General features: G+C 36.3%; 1 protein-coding gene and 1 pseudogene across 2 annotated transcripts in view; one reads left to right on the forward strand and one right to left on the reverse strand.

Moving 5' to 3' along the window:
- Positions 1–12,467, reverse strand: part of GTF2E1 (general transcription factor IIE subunit 1) — a 72,770-nt gene that overhangs the window by 47,147 nt on the left and 13,156 nt on the right. The gene's annotated exons all lie outside the window — the stretch shown is intronic.
- Positions 150–309, forward strand: LOC129403081 (small nucleolar RNA SNORA53; annotated as a pseudogene).

The raw sequence follows: 12,467 nt of genomic DNA on the forward strand, positions 1-12,467 counted from the left end.
AAAGCAAAGCACATAAGTGTTCTTTAAATTCAAAGAAGGTAGATGAATTCTACCTGAGATTACTAAAAAATGTCTACAGAAACAGTGTGACTTTTAAAGTAGAATTTAGAGGGGGAAAGTTGTTACAGTGATCAAAGAAAGAAGAAGAAAACAGGGCATTCTAAATCATCTTAAGAAAGATAAGTGAGTGCTTGAGTCATTGGCATGTGAGATCAATATACCTGCATATTAGTCTTAAGTTCTGATAGAAATGACATGCAATTATGCTGCCATACTTGACTATCAGGACATGACTGGTGTGCGGACACTAATAATGAAAATTTCTGCTTAGCAATGGCAGAAGTTAAGTCTCCTATATTCTACAGAGGGATTATGTAACGTAGAATTTAGAACCTCAAGGAATAAATGCTTACCTCTATTGAATAAAAAAAAAAGAAAGAAAGAAAGATAAGTGAGGGCTGGAGCAATAGCACAGTGGGTAGGGCGTTTGCCTTGCACGAGGTGACCGACCCAGGTTCGATTCTCAGCATCCCATATGGCCCTCTGAGCACCACCAGGAGTAATTCCTGAGTGCATGAGCCAGGAATAACCCTGTGCATCACTGGGTGTGACCCAAAAAGAAAAGGAAAGAAAAGGAAGGAAGAAAGAAAGAAAGAAAGAAAGAAAGAAAGAAAGAAAGAAAGAAAGAAAGAAAGAAAGAAAGAAAGAAAGAAAGAAAGAAAGAAAGAAGGAAGGAAGGAAGGAGGAAAGAAGGAAAGAAAGAAAGAAAGGAGGAAAGAAGGAAAGAAAGGAGGAAAGAAGGAAAGAAAGAAAGAAAGAAAGAAAGAAAGAAAAAAGAAAGAAAGAAAGAAAGAAAGAAAGAAAGAAAGAAAGAAGGAAGGAAGGAAGGAAGGAGGAAAGAAAGAAGGAAAGAAAGAAAGGAGGAAAGAAGGAAAGAAAGGAGGAAAGAAGGAAAGAAAGAAAGAAGAAAGAAAGAAAGAAAGAAAGAAAGAAAGAAAGAAAGAAAAGAAAGAAAGGAAAGAAAGAAAGAAAGAAAGAAGAAGAAGAAGGAAGGAAGGAAGGAGGAAAGAAAGAAGGAAAGAAAGGAGGAAAGAAGGAAAGAAAGAAAGAAAGAAAGAAAGAAAGAAAGAAAGAAAGAAAGAAAGAAAGAAAGAAAGGAAGAAAAGAAAGAAAGAAAGGAAGAAAGAAAGAAAGGAAAGAAAGAAAGGAGGAAAGAAAGAAGAAGAAAGAAAGAAAGAAGAAAGAAAGAAAGAAAGAAAGAAAGGAAGGAAAGAAAGAAAGAAAGAAAGAAAGAAAGAAAGAAAGAAAGAAAGAAAGAAAGAAAGAAAGAAAGAAAGAAAGAAGGAAGGAAGGAAGGAAGGAAGGAAGGAAGGAAGGAAGGAAGGAAGGAAGGAAGGAAAGTGACTGAAAGCAGTGTTAAATTATAATAATCTCAGTCTAATAGAAACAGCTCTCAAAAAGAATTGTTAGGGTAAATTTAGGGCGGCCACGTGTAGATCCTAAATGTCAAGCTTCATTGTTGAGTTAACTCTTGAATAAAAGGAAAAGTCAACGTAGGATTTGAAGAAAGCACATAAAGGCATTAAAATGATTTTTTTAAAAAAAATACTGATCTGAAATTTAAAAAATAAAAAATAATAAAATAAAATAAAAATAAAAAAATACTGATCTGCCTTAGTGGCTTGAGATGGTCTCTAATGGTGGTTTTTAACTGTGTACTTGCATAAAATCACTAAGCGGAATTTTTAATACCCAGGTGCCCCAACCAAGAAATGATTATTTAATAGATCTGAAATGGGATTCAATCAGTAAATTTTAAATTTCCTAAGAAATTCTAATCCACAGCCCCAGTGGAGAAGTGCTTTAAGTAATCAATCTGATAAATACCTTAATTTTGCTTAACATGACCACTCAACATCAGTGCGCACAGAACATAACACTAAAAAATTAGAGGAAAATTGTAAGTGAAATTTGCAGCCATCTTTTTCTTACCACACATTTAAATTAAGAAAAAAGAATCAGAAACAGAAAATATGAGTCACAAAAGACAACATTCAAACTAGAGGTAAGAACATGGAAGTAGGGATAAAGCTTCTTAGGCAAAGCTTGGCAAATGCCGGAATTAATATAAAAAAGATGATAGTACTATCCAGTTATAGTACATTTGTTTGTACAGTTACAAGTCACCAAAGAACTAGGGTATCTTACAATATTTCCTTGTACTCACCATAGTCATGTCTATACAAGAATACAGACTCTTTTTCTCTCTACTTTTAATGCCTATCAGTTATCTACCCTGGATTTATAGATCCTTCTAGTTAGTCTGACACATTAAGGCAGATGAGTTAATAACAAGCATGCGATAATCACTTAATGTTTGTTAAACCATTCATTCCAGGACAATGGGTATGATGTCTCCAAGATTCTGCCATCCTATGTCTATCTAAGCATCTTTGAGCTGCTTTTGAAGAGCTCACTTTCTAGTGGGGAATAGTCAAAACAAACAAAATAACACCATCTATTAATAAGAAAAATAACAGAGAAAGAGGATAAACAAAAAGGAGAAAGAGATATTACTATGTTCATCAGGAGAGGCCTCACTTTCCTGAATCCAAGTACTTTACACATCTTTTCCCATTATGCTATAATGTGTTTCTAAAGATGGCATAATTAAACAAAGCCTATTTTGTAGATAGGCCAATCTGTACCCTGTCACTACAGTCTTCCAATCATTATTTAAACAATTTTTTTTAAAAAAAGAATCTTCTGAAAATTACGTCTCATGTTCTTCTTTCAGTTGCCTTAGGGCCTCTGTTACTCTATTACAATCCACAAAGATTATGCAAAAAGTCCCAATACAAAAAGAGTTCTAATTAACTCTTCTAATACAATGAGGGGTTGAAGGGATAGCACAGTGGGTAGCCTGTTTGCCTTGCACACGGCCAACCCGGGTTCGATTCCTCCTTCCCTCTCGGAGAGCCTGGCAAGCTTCCCATGGTGTATTCAATATGCCAAAAGAAAAAACAGTAACAAGTCTCACAATGTAGACATTACTGGTGCCGGCTTGAGCAAATCGATGAACAATAGGATGACAGTGCTACAGTGCTACAATACAATGAGAAGCTGACCAAGCATTAATGACCACAAGCAACAAAATATTTAGGAGTTTCTTTGCTTCTGTAGTTTTCTTTCTTTTATTATTTTTTAATCGATTACTCATGACTGGGTTTCAGTAATACATGTTTCAGCACCAATCCCTTCGCCAGGGTCCACTTCCCTCCACCAATGTCCCCCTGCTCATTTCCCACCCACCTACTCACCTGCCTGCCACTATAAAAGGCACTTTTAAAAAATAACTTTTGACACACACTTCACTACCTTTCAGACCCCTCTCCTCCTCCCAGTTGAAGACTTCCCTCCAGCTGTTGTAATGTTCCCTTTCCTGTCTTACTCCCTCAGCCGCTACCCCTGCTGCAAGCTTCCTTCTGAAGACCAGTTCTCATGTTCTTTGTTTCTGTTGCCTTTGAGACTCTTTTATTCCACTACTATGTTTCTTTAGATGGCACATCTGAGAGATTTTCTGTATCAGTCTCTAACTTCATTCAGCGCAGTACTCTCCAGAGCCTTCCACACAGCAGCAAATTGCATGATTTCATTTTTTTATAGCATTCCATTGTATATAAATATCATAGTTTCTTTCTCCAATCATCTGTTCTTGGGCACTTGGGTTGTTTCCAGAATTTGGTTATTGTGGGTAGTGCTACAAGGAACATATGGGTACAACTGTCTTTTCTCCATTTTATTTTTGGTGTCTTCGGATAGATGTTAAAAAGTGGAGTCACTGGGTAAAATGGGAGCTCAATTTCTAGTTTTCTGAGAAAAGCCCACTGGTTTTATGGGGACCACAATGAGGTAAGAGGGTAATGTAAGATAATAGTATATGTAGGAATAAGGTAACGTGAGTAGGAATGTAAAGTAATGGATAAGTACCAGTTGTTTCACATAGAAAGGTAGTAAGAAAGGAAATTTAGTAAATAGAAGAGCATAAAGAAGAAAAATCAAGAGTTGCCATTGAGGAAAGATTTTACACCAATTGATGCTCCAGGAATTGACTAGTGCTCTGGAGTCACTCATGGCAAAAGACCACTGGGACTTGGGGCAACATGCAGAGCTAAGGATTAAAATCAGGACTCTAGCATGCAAAACATATATTCCAGCCCCATGGGCTATTATAGGTTATCTCCAAAAATACTATTTTTTTTAATCCAATGTTTCTTATAGTCTACAAACAATTTTTTAAAAAGAAAAATAGACTTTTTTAAAAACTACATAAAAATCTATAGAAAATTGTTATTAAAAACTATTAAATAAAATTGGCTTCAGCACAGTGATTTTCAGTTACCTTATTTTTCTACTATGAACTCTTCCACAAGCTTATAATTCTTTGTGTTTTTTTGAGGTGCTCTGGGCTTACCCCTAGATCTATGTTCAGAAATCACTCCTGGCAGAGATCAACAAACCATATGTGGTACTTGGGATAAAACTTGGGTCAGCTACATGCACAGTAAGTACTTTAACTCCTGCACTATTTCTTCATTCCTATATTCATATTCTAGAATCTTTTTGTAAAGGCACAATTTTAAATACTATTAATGATAGGGTTTCATGCATACAATGGTCCAGCACCATAATCTTCCATGGAAGTGTCTTCACCACTATCTCATTGTCCTCTTGTATACACCTACCAGGCTCTTGTCAGCTTCCACCCTTGGTAAGCTCAGTTCTGTAGACTAGCTCTCAGATTCTGTTGCCCTCAATCAACTGTTATTTATTCCCCATGTTTCCTTATATCCCACATATGAGAAAGATCATTCTGTGTCTGCCCCCTCCTTCTAACTTCATTCAACATGATTGATATCTCTAGTTTCATATTTGTAGCAGCAAATTGCATGATTTCATCTTTTCTTAGATATTCTTGTATTTTTAAAACTAAGGAAACATGTTATTTTGAATCCTTCAAAAACAGTCAATTCTATCTACACTGGTATACCTTTATTCTTGAGATATTTTTAAAAGCATTATCAAGTTTTTTATTGTAACTTTTACAATTCAAAATGTTCATGGGCATTCTTTAAAATGTTGCTCTCAAAGTCACTTAAAAAGAAACTGCTATTATAAAACAAAAACAGACTTGACAGGAATACAGTTATACATTTCATATAATAATTTTACTGTAATAAAAGGAATTTGAAAAATGATCTTTTCAAATGCATTGTACAAGTTACTGATAACAGTAAAATACTCATTTGTCTGAATTCAAAAGGAAAAATAAGATTAATGTATCTTTAGATTCATAAGATTTCAAATGTACTAATGATATGCTCATTATAATCCCACACCTCAAAAATCAATATACTGATGAAGTTAACTTGTTTTTCCTCAAATAAAGACATCTGTATTTGATATGACCATGCATTACTGCCACATGGTGCAACTGATTATAAGGGGGGGGGTACATTATGCTCAGAAAGGAAAACAAATTGAAGTATAGCACTAAAGAGAATAAAAAAGCTTACAATAAATTCTCTAAACTAGACCACAGTCATTCTAACAACTATCTCCCCCAGTTTAAAAAAAAAAAGCACACCACTGAACTTACCTGGCAAGATAACAAGTCAGTAATTGAGCAAAATATTCTTACAATAATTTCTTTTGGTTTGTGTTTTTAGCATTTCAGACATTTAAAAATTAGAAGGTATTTCCTATCCTAACTAGAAAGAAATGAAGAAAGAGTATCACTGTAACCCTGTCATCCCGTTGCTCATCGATTTGCTCGAGCAGGCACCAGTAGTGTCTCCATTGTAAGACTTGTTGTTACTGTTTTTGGCATATCGAATACACCACGGTAGCTTGCCAGGCTCTGTCGTGAGGGCAAGATACTCTCAGTAGCTTGTCGGGCTCTCTGAGAGGGGTGGAGGAATCGAACCTGGGTTGGCTGCGTGCAAGGCAAACATCCTATCATTATGCTATCGTTCCAGCCCACAATGTTTAATAAATGGAAATTGCATGAAATTTAAATTTTAATGCCCATAAATAAAGTTTTATGAAAACAACAATAAAAAACTTTACAAAGTTAAAAGAGTTCCAAGAAAACTTGCACAGAGATCACTGAGTGGATGGGTATGTAGCCACTGGTCTATAGGAAGTCTTAACAATTTTTTAATTGAGGCTCTATGATCTACAACACTGTTCATGATGGTTTTTCATGCACATACTTCCAACACCAAACCCATCAAGAATGTATCCACTTCTCTTCCTAAGGACCCAACACTCCTCCCTTTCAAACTCCACCACACCACAAACTCAACTGTGTGGATCAGTTTTCCCATTGTGTTTCTTTGGTCCTTTGTTTCTATCTTGCTGTGTATCTTTAAGTTCCACACATGAGAGAAATCATTCTGTTTCTATCAGTTGCTTTATGACTTCAGTCAGCATATCCTCCAGTTGCATCAATGTTGACGTAGACTGTATGATCTTTTTTTTTCTTAGAGCTGTGCAGTATTCCATTATATTACATATAATATAATGTAGCACTGTAGCACTGTCGTCCCATTGTTCATTGATTTGCTCGAGCGGGCAACAGTAACGACTCCAATGTGAGACCTGTTACTGTTTTTGGCATATTGAATACGCCACAGGTAGCTTGCCAGGCTCTGCTGTGCGGGCGGGATATTCTTGGTAGCTTGCCGGGCTCTCCGAAAGGGACAGAGGAATTGAACCTGGGTCAGCTGTGTGCAAGGCAAATGCCCTACCTGCTGTGCTATCGCTCCAGTTTATATAATATAATATAGGCTATAATATATTCCATTATATATTGTATATAATATTAACAAAGCCATGTAATCCCATTAATGGCCAAGACTATATAAAACAATGCTCCTGGAAGGAGCTTTGCGGCCGAGTGACCTCTTACAGTCTAGTCCATTGATGTGCCTAAAGCAGCACACATGTGTTTGGTTTTAACATACTTGCTTGTATTTTCTGATATACATTCTCTGTCCCTCTTGGAGAGCCCAGCAAGCTACCAAGGGTATCCCGCCCGCACAGAAGAGCCTGGCACGCTACCCATGGTGTATTCGATATACCAAAAACAGTAACAGTAACAGGTCTCATTCCCCTGACCCTGAGTCTCCAATCGTTGGGAAAGACTAGTAAGGAGAGGCTGCTAAAATCTCAGGGCTTTATTGAATGGAGATGTTACTGGTGCCCACTTGAGCAAATTGAAAAAAGGAAGAGTAATCTCTTTATCAAGGAAAACATTATCTAAACGTCAAAAAAGAACCAAATTCACAAATACAGAATGAGAAGTTTGAAAATGTTAGGTTAAAATGACAAGAAGAAATATTTCAGTCATATAGATCAGGAAACTGATCTTTCTCTGCCAAAAAGCATTAACTCCAGTTACAGGACATGATATTATTCTACTTCAAACTTACAAAGAATATGCAAAGTAGACATGATGTTTACTTGAATATTGCAAAGGTAAAACTAACCACTGAAAGAGATGGATTCCTACTATTGTCTATTTCATCAGAAACTCACTTTATTTGAAGTTAGTTGTTAAAACTTCTTCAGGACCAGAGCAACTGATCCAAGTTCATTCCTGGTACTACATATGATCCCCCAAGCCCTACTAGGAATGATCCCTGATTGCAGAGATCCCTGATTGTGTAATTGTGTAGCAAGACTAAGTCCTGGGCAATGACAGGTGTGATCCCAAAACAAAACTTGTTTCATGCTAACTCTAACAAAATTGTAAGCTTTTCCCACAGAATCACACAAAACAGGCTAAATCACCATGAAAGGTAAATATAATCTTCCCTCATAGTTTTAAAACATTTTAGAAATCTGACAGCCCTAGATTTTTATTTTAATTTGTAAGATTCTTCAAACTCTAGAGCATAACACAAGCTTGTGTATGTGAACCCTCACACACAGATATATTAGTAAGGTGACCTAGAAAACAATGTCTGAACCCCTATTTCAAAGATTTTATTAAATACATAAGTTCTATTTTTAAAAAATTTACTTACTTCTAAGTTAATTTAAAATAAGATTCCAAGGTGTCCAGATGATTTTAGTAAAAAGGGTTCCTGAACTATTTAAATACCTAACAATTTTAATTTTACCCATGATAAATCCACAATTCCAAAAATAGCTTTACAGAAGCTGTGAGATTTTTTAAATTTTGTTGAAGCATCGTGATTTAAAGGGTTATTCACAGTTGATATTTTGACATGCAATAATGTAGCACCAATCCCACCACCAGTGTCAACTTCCCTCCACCAATGTTCACAGGTTTCCTCCCATATTACTGCATGTCCAGTCCCCAGCCTGCCCTCTTGACAGACATAAGTTCAGTTGTTAATGTTTGGGTCTTTTGATTTGTCTTGACTCTGTGGTTTGTATATTTGGCTCTATCATTCCTTAACACCACCTTTGCACCTCAGTTCTATGACCTAGCCTCCATTGCTTCTCATTTGTCTCTTCTCCCCTCCACTCTTTCTTTCCTTCTCTGAGGCCAAGGATGATCTAAGTATCCCCTCTTCCCCTTTAAAACATTGCATTCCCACATCTAGTTATTCTAATACCACATTTAAGTGATGTCGTCCTGTGTTTATCCTCCTTCTTCTGGCTTACTTCATTTAACATGTCTTTCTGTTTCATTCATGTTGCACCAAGTGGTATGATTTCATCATTCCTTATAGTATTCTGTTGTATACATATCTATATGATCCACTGATCTGTCATTAGACATCTAGGTTGATTCCAAATCATAGCTATTGTACTGAGTGCTGCAATGAATAATGATGTACTAAAGTTCTTTTGAATGTTTTTTTCTGTCCTGACAATAGATACCAAAAGTGGAATTACTGGGTATATGGTATCTCAATTCTGAGTTTAATTGTTACCCTACATACTGTTTTCCATAGGAGTTGGACCAGATGACATTCCAATCCGCAGTAGATGAGGGTTCCGTTTTTACCACGTCCCCACCAATGGATTGTCCCCAGTATTTCTGATACATGCCCTTCTCACTGGTATATGATACCTCGTTGTTGCCCTGAGTTGGATTCCTCAAATAATAAATGATGATGAGCACTTTTTTATGTGCCTATTGGCCATCCATGATCTTCCTCAGAGAGCTTGTCTGTTCATTTCTTCCCCCCCCTTTTTTTTGATGAGGCTTTTTTGGGGGGGGGTTGTTGTTGTTTTTGATGGGGCTTTTAGATTTTTTTATATTGTTGATCCTTATGAATATTTTACATATCCTAAATATCAAGCCTTTATCTGATGTGTTGAGTGCGAATATTTTCTGCCACTGAGTTGTCATTTAGTTTTAGCCCATGTTTCTTCTTGCATACAGAAACTTTTAGTCTGATGTAGTCCCACTTGTTTAGTTTTGATTCTGTAGCTTTGCAAATGGCATCCTTATCCTTAAAGACTCCTTTGAAGTCTAGGTTTTAGAGCATTCTATGTTTTCCTCAGTGAACTTTATAGATTCACATCTGATCTCAAGTCTTTGACCCACTGAGTTGACTTTTGTGCAAGGTGTGAGATGTGGATCCAGTTTTAATTTCTTGCATACGCTTATCCAATTCTCATACCATTTGCTGAAAAGGCTGTCTTTATTCTATTTCATGTTCTTAGCACCTTTGTAAAAAATTCATTTACCATATATATGGGTGCTTACCCTTGAATATTCTATTCTGAACCAGAGTCTTTCTTTGTTCCAATACCACAGTGTTTTAACCATAATGGCTTTATAGTATAGCTTCTAGTTAAGTAGTGAGATGTCTCCCAGTTTCTTGTTTTTCACAATGGTTTTGGCTAGGAGGGCAGTTTTATGATTCCACAAACTTTATAAGTCCTTGAAGACTGCTGTTTGAATCTGGAAAGGAATTGATTGAATCAAGAGAGTAGTTTAGGTAAGATGGTAATTTTGACAATATTGATTCTTTCTATGCACAATCCCTTTCCTAAGATCTTCAATTTCTTTCGTGAGTGTTTTGAAGTTTTCATAGTATAATGCTCTCACCTCTTTTATTCAGGTGATTCCTAGGAACTTGATGTTTTGGTACACTATCTTAAGTGGGACAGACTTTTGATCTCTTCCTCCACTGATTATTTGTATATAAAAATGCAGCTTATTTCTGATTACTGACTTTGTAGTGTGCCACTTTGCTGTATTGGTTTATAAGTTATTTTGTGGACTCTTTTGGGTCTTCTATGTATATCATGTCATCTTTCAAATAAAGATAATTTGACATCTTCTTTTCCAATTTTGACCTGTTTGATTTCCTTCTCTTGACGGACTACTATTGCTAAGACATCTAATACAATATTGAATTAGAGGACACAGTGGACGTCCTTGTCTTGCACCTGATCAAGGTGGGAATGCTTTCAGTTTTCCACCATTAATAATAATATTTACTGTGGGCTTGTCATAGAAAGCCTTAACTATCTTGAAGATCTCTTCCACTCCTATTTTGCTAAAGGGTTTTATCATTTATGGATGTTGAATCTTGTAAAAAGCTTTCTCTGCATCACCTGATATGATTTTATGATTTTTACCTTTCTTTTTACTGATGTAGTATATTATGTTCATTATGTATATTAAATCATTCTTGCATATCTGGAATAAATCCCACTTGCTCGTGGTGTATAATTTTATTGATATGCTACTGGATTCAGTTTGCTAAGATTTTGTTCAGGATTTTGGCATCAACATTCAAGGAGATTGATCTTAAGTTTTCCTTTTTAGAAATATCTCTGCTTGGGTATTAAAATAATATTAATTTCATAAACAGTGTTAGGAAGAATCCCTGCTTCTCTGATTTTTTTTTTTTTTTGGAAGTTAAGAATCAATGGTAGTGGGGCTGGAGCGATAGCACAGTAGGGAGGGCATTTGCCTTGCACACAGCCAACCCGGGTTCCATTTCCAGCATCCCATATGGTCCCTGCCAGGAGTAATTCCTGAGTGCATGAGCCAGGAGTAACCCCTGTGCATCACCGGGTGTGACCACCTCCCAAAAAAAAGCAAAAAAATAAAATAAAGAATCAACGGTAATAAGTCTTCTCTAAAGGTTTGATAAAATGCACCAGTAAACTATCTGGATGAGGAATTTTGTTTTAGGGGAGACTCTTGATTCCTGTTTTAACTGTGATTGGCCTGTTCAGACTTTTTATTTCCTCTTTATTCAGTTTTGGGAGACTACATGTTTCTAAGAATCTGTCCATTTCTTCTAAGTTCTCCAATTTAACTGAGTATTGTTTATAGCAAGCTCTCATGACATTTTCGATTTTTTAGGGTTGTGCTGTAATTTCTCCTCTTTCATTTCTAATCCTATTTGAGCACTTTCTCCTTTTTTCTTTCTGAGTGTAGCCAAAGGTTTGTCTATCTTATTAACCTTTTGGAGAACTAGCTTCTGGTTTTATTAATTTTTTTGTATTGCTTTCTTGGTTTCTATATCATTGATTTTTGCTACAGTTTTTATTATTTTATTTTCTTCCTCCTACTGCACAATTCTGCTATGGATTGCAATTGTGTTCTTTAGTTCCTTCAGTTCATTTTGTATGGAATTTGTCATCCTCTGTATTAGTTCTTCTTTGAGTTTGCTAAATTTCTCATCTAGTGATTGTTTAATTTCACTGTCCAATGCTTGCTTAATTTCAATAGCCAATGTAGTGAGTGTTGATTTCAGGTCCTCATCAACCAGGTTTAGCAGTTTTTAATAGACTTGAGGATTTGCCTGGGTTTCTATCTCTGTCTGATATAGTAGATGGGTCCTTTAGGTTCCCAATTGTACCTTGAATTTTATGTGGGTTAATGTTGGAGGTTTAGATTCCCAGCTACTTAAGAACTCCTATGTTTAGTTGTTTATACCAGAGGGCTACTGATTATACCTGTTGTTTAGATTATTTCCTTGACCGTGTAGTGTTATTAGACTATCACACGGGAGTAATGAATTAGTCACTCCGTTTAGTTGAATGAGACGTAAGATTGTATAAGGTCAGTGAAGTATGGTTGTCACATCCACTGAGTTCAATATGAGGAGTATGTTCAGAAATAATCTCATGTGATTGCTTGTTTTGGGTTAAGAGAATTAGAACTGATGTCAGTATGGCTCCCTGATCTATGGGCTAGGGTTGAAGAGGAGTGAGCCCTCAGGGTCCCAAGTCTGAGACTTTCTGTCCAGAGCCTGGCCAAGGTGTGAAGGAAAGGTGGGTGGAGCCCCAGTGCCCAGAAACATATCTCACTACCAAGCATGATCCTGAGTACAAAAGGCAAGAGTCAGCCTTAGCACTGCCAGGAGTGGCCACCTGAACAAAAAACACAACAAAACAAAACAGATGAAATTCTGGATGGAGCTGGATGGGATCCTGTCAAGCAAAGTAAGTTAGAG

This window comes from Sorex araneus, chromosome 2 (genome assembly GCF_027595985.1).
Source record: "Sorex araneus isolate mSorAra2 chromosome 2, mSorAra2.pri, whole genome shotgun sequence".
Taxonomy (NCBI): Eukaryota; Metazoa; Chordata; class Mammalia; order Eulipotyphla; family Soricidae; genus Sorex; species Sorex araneus.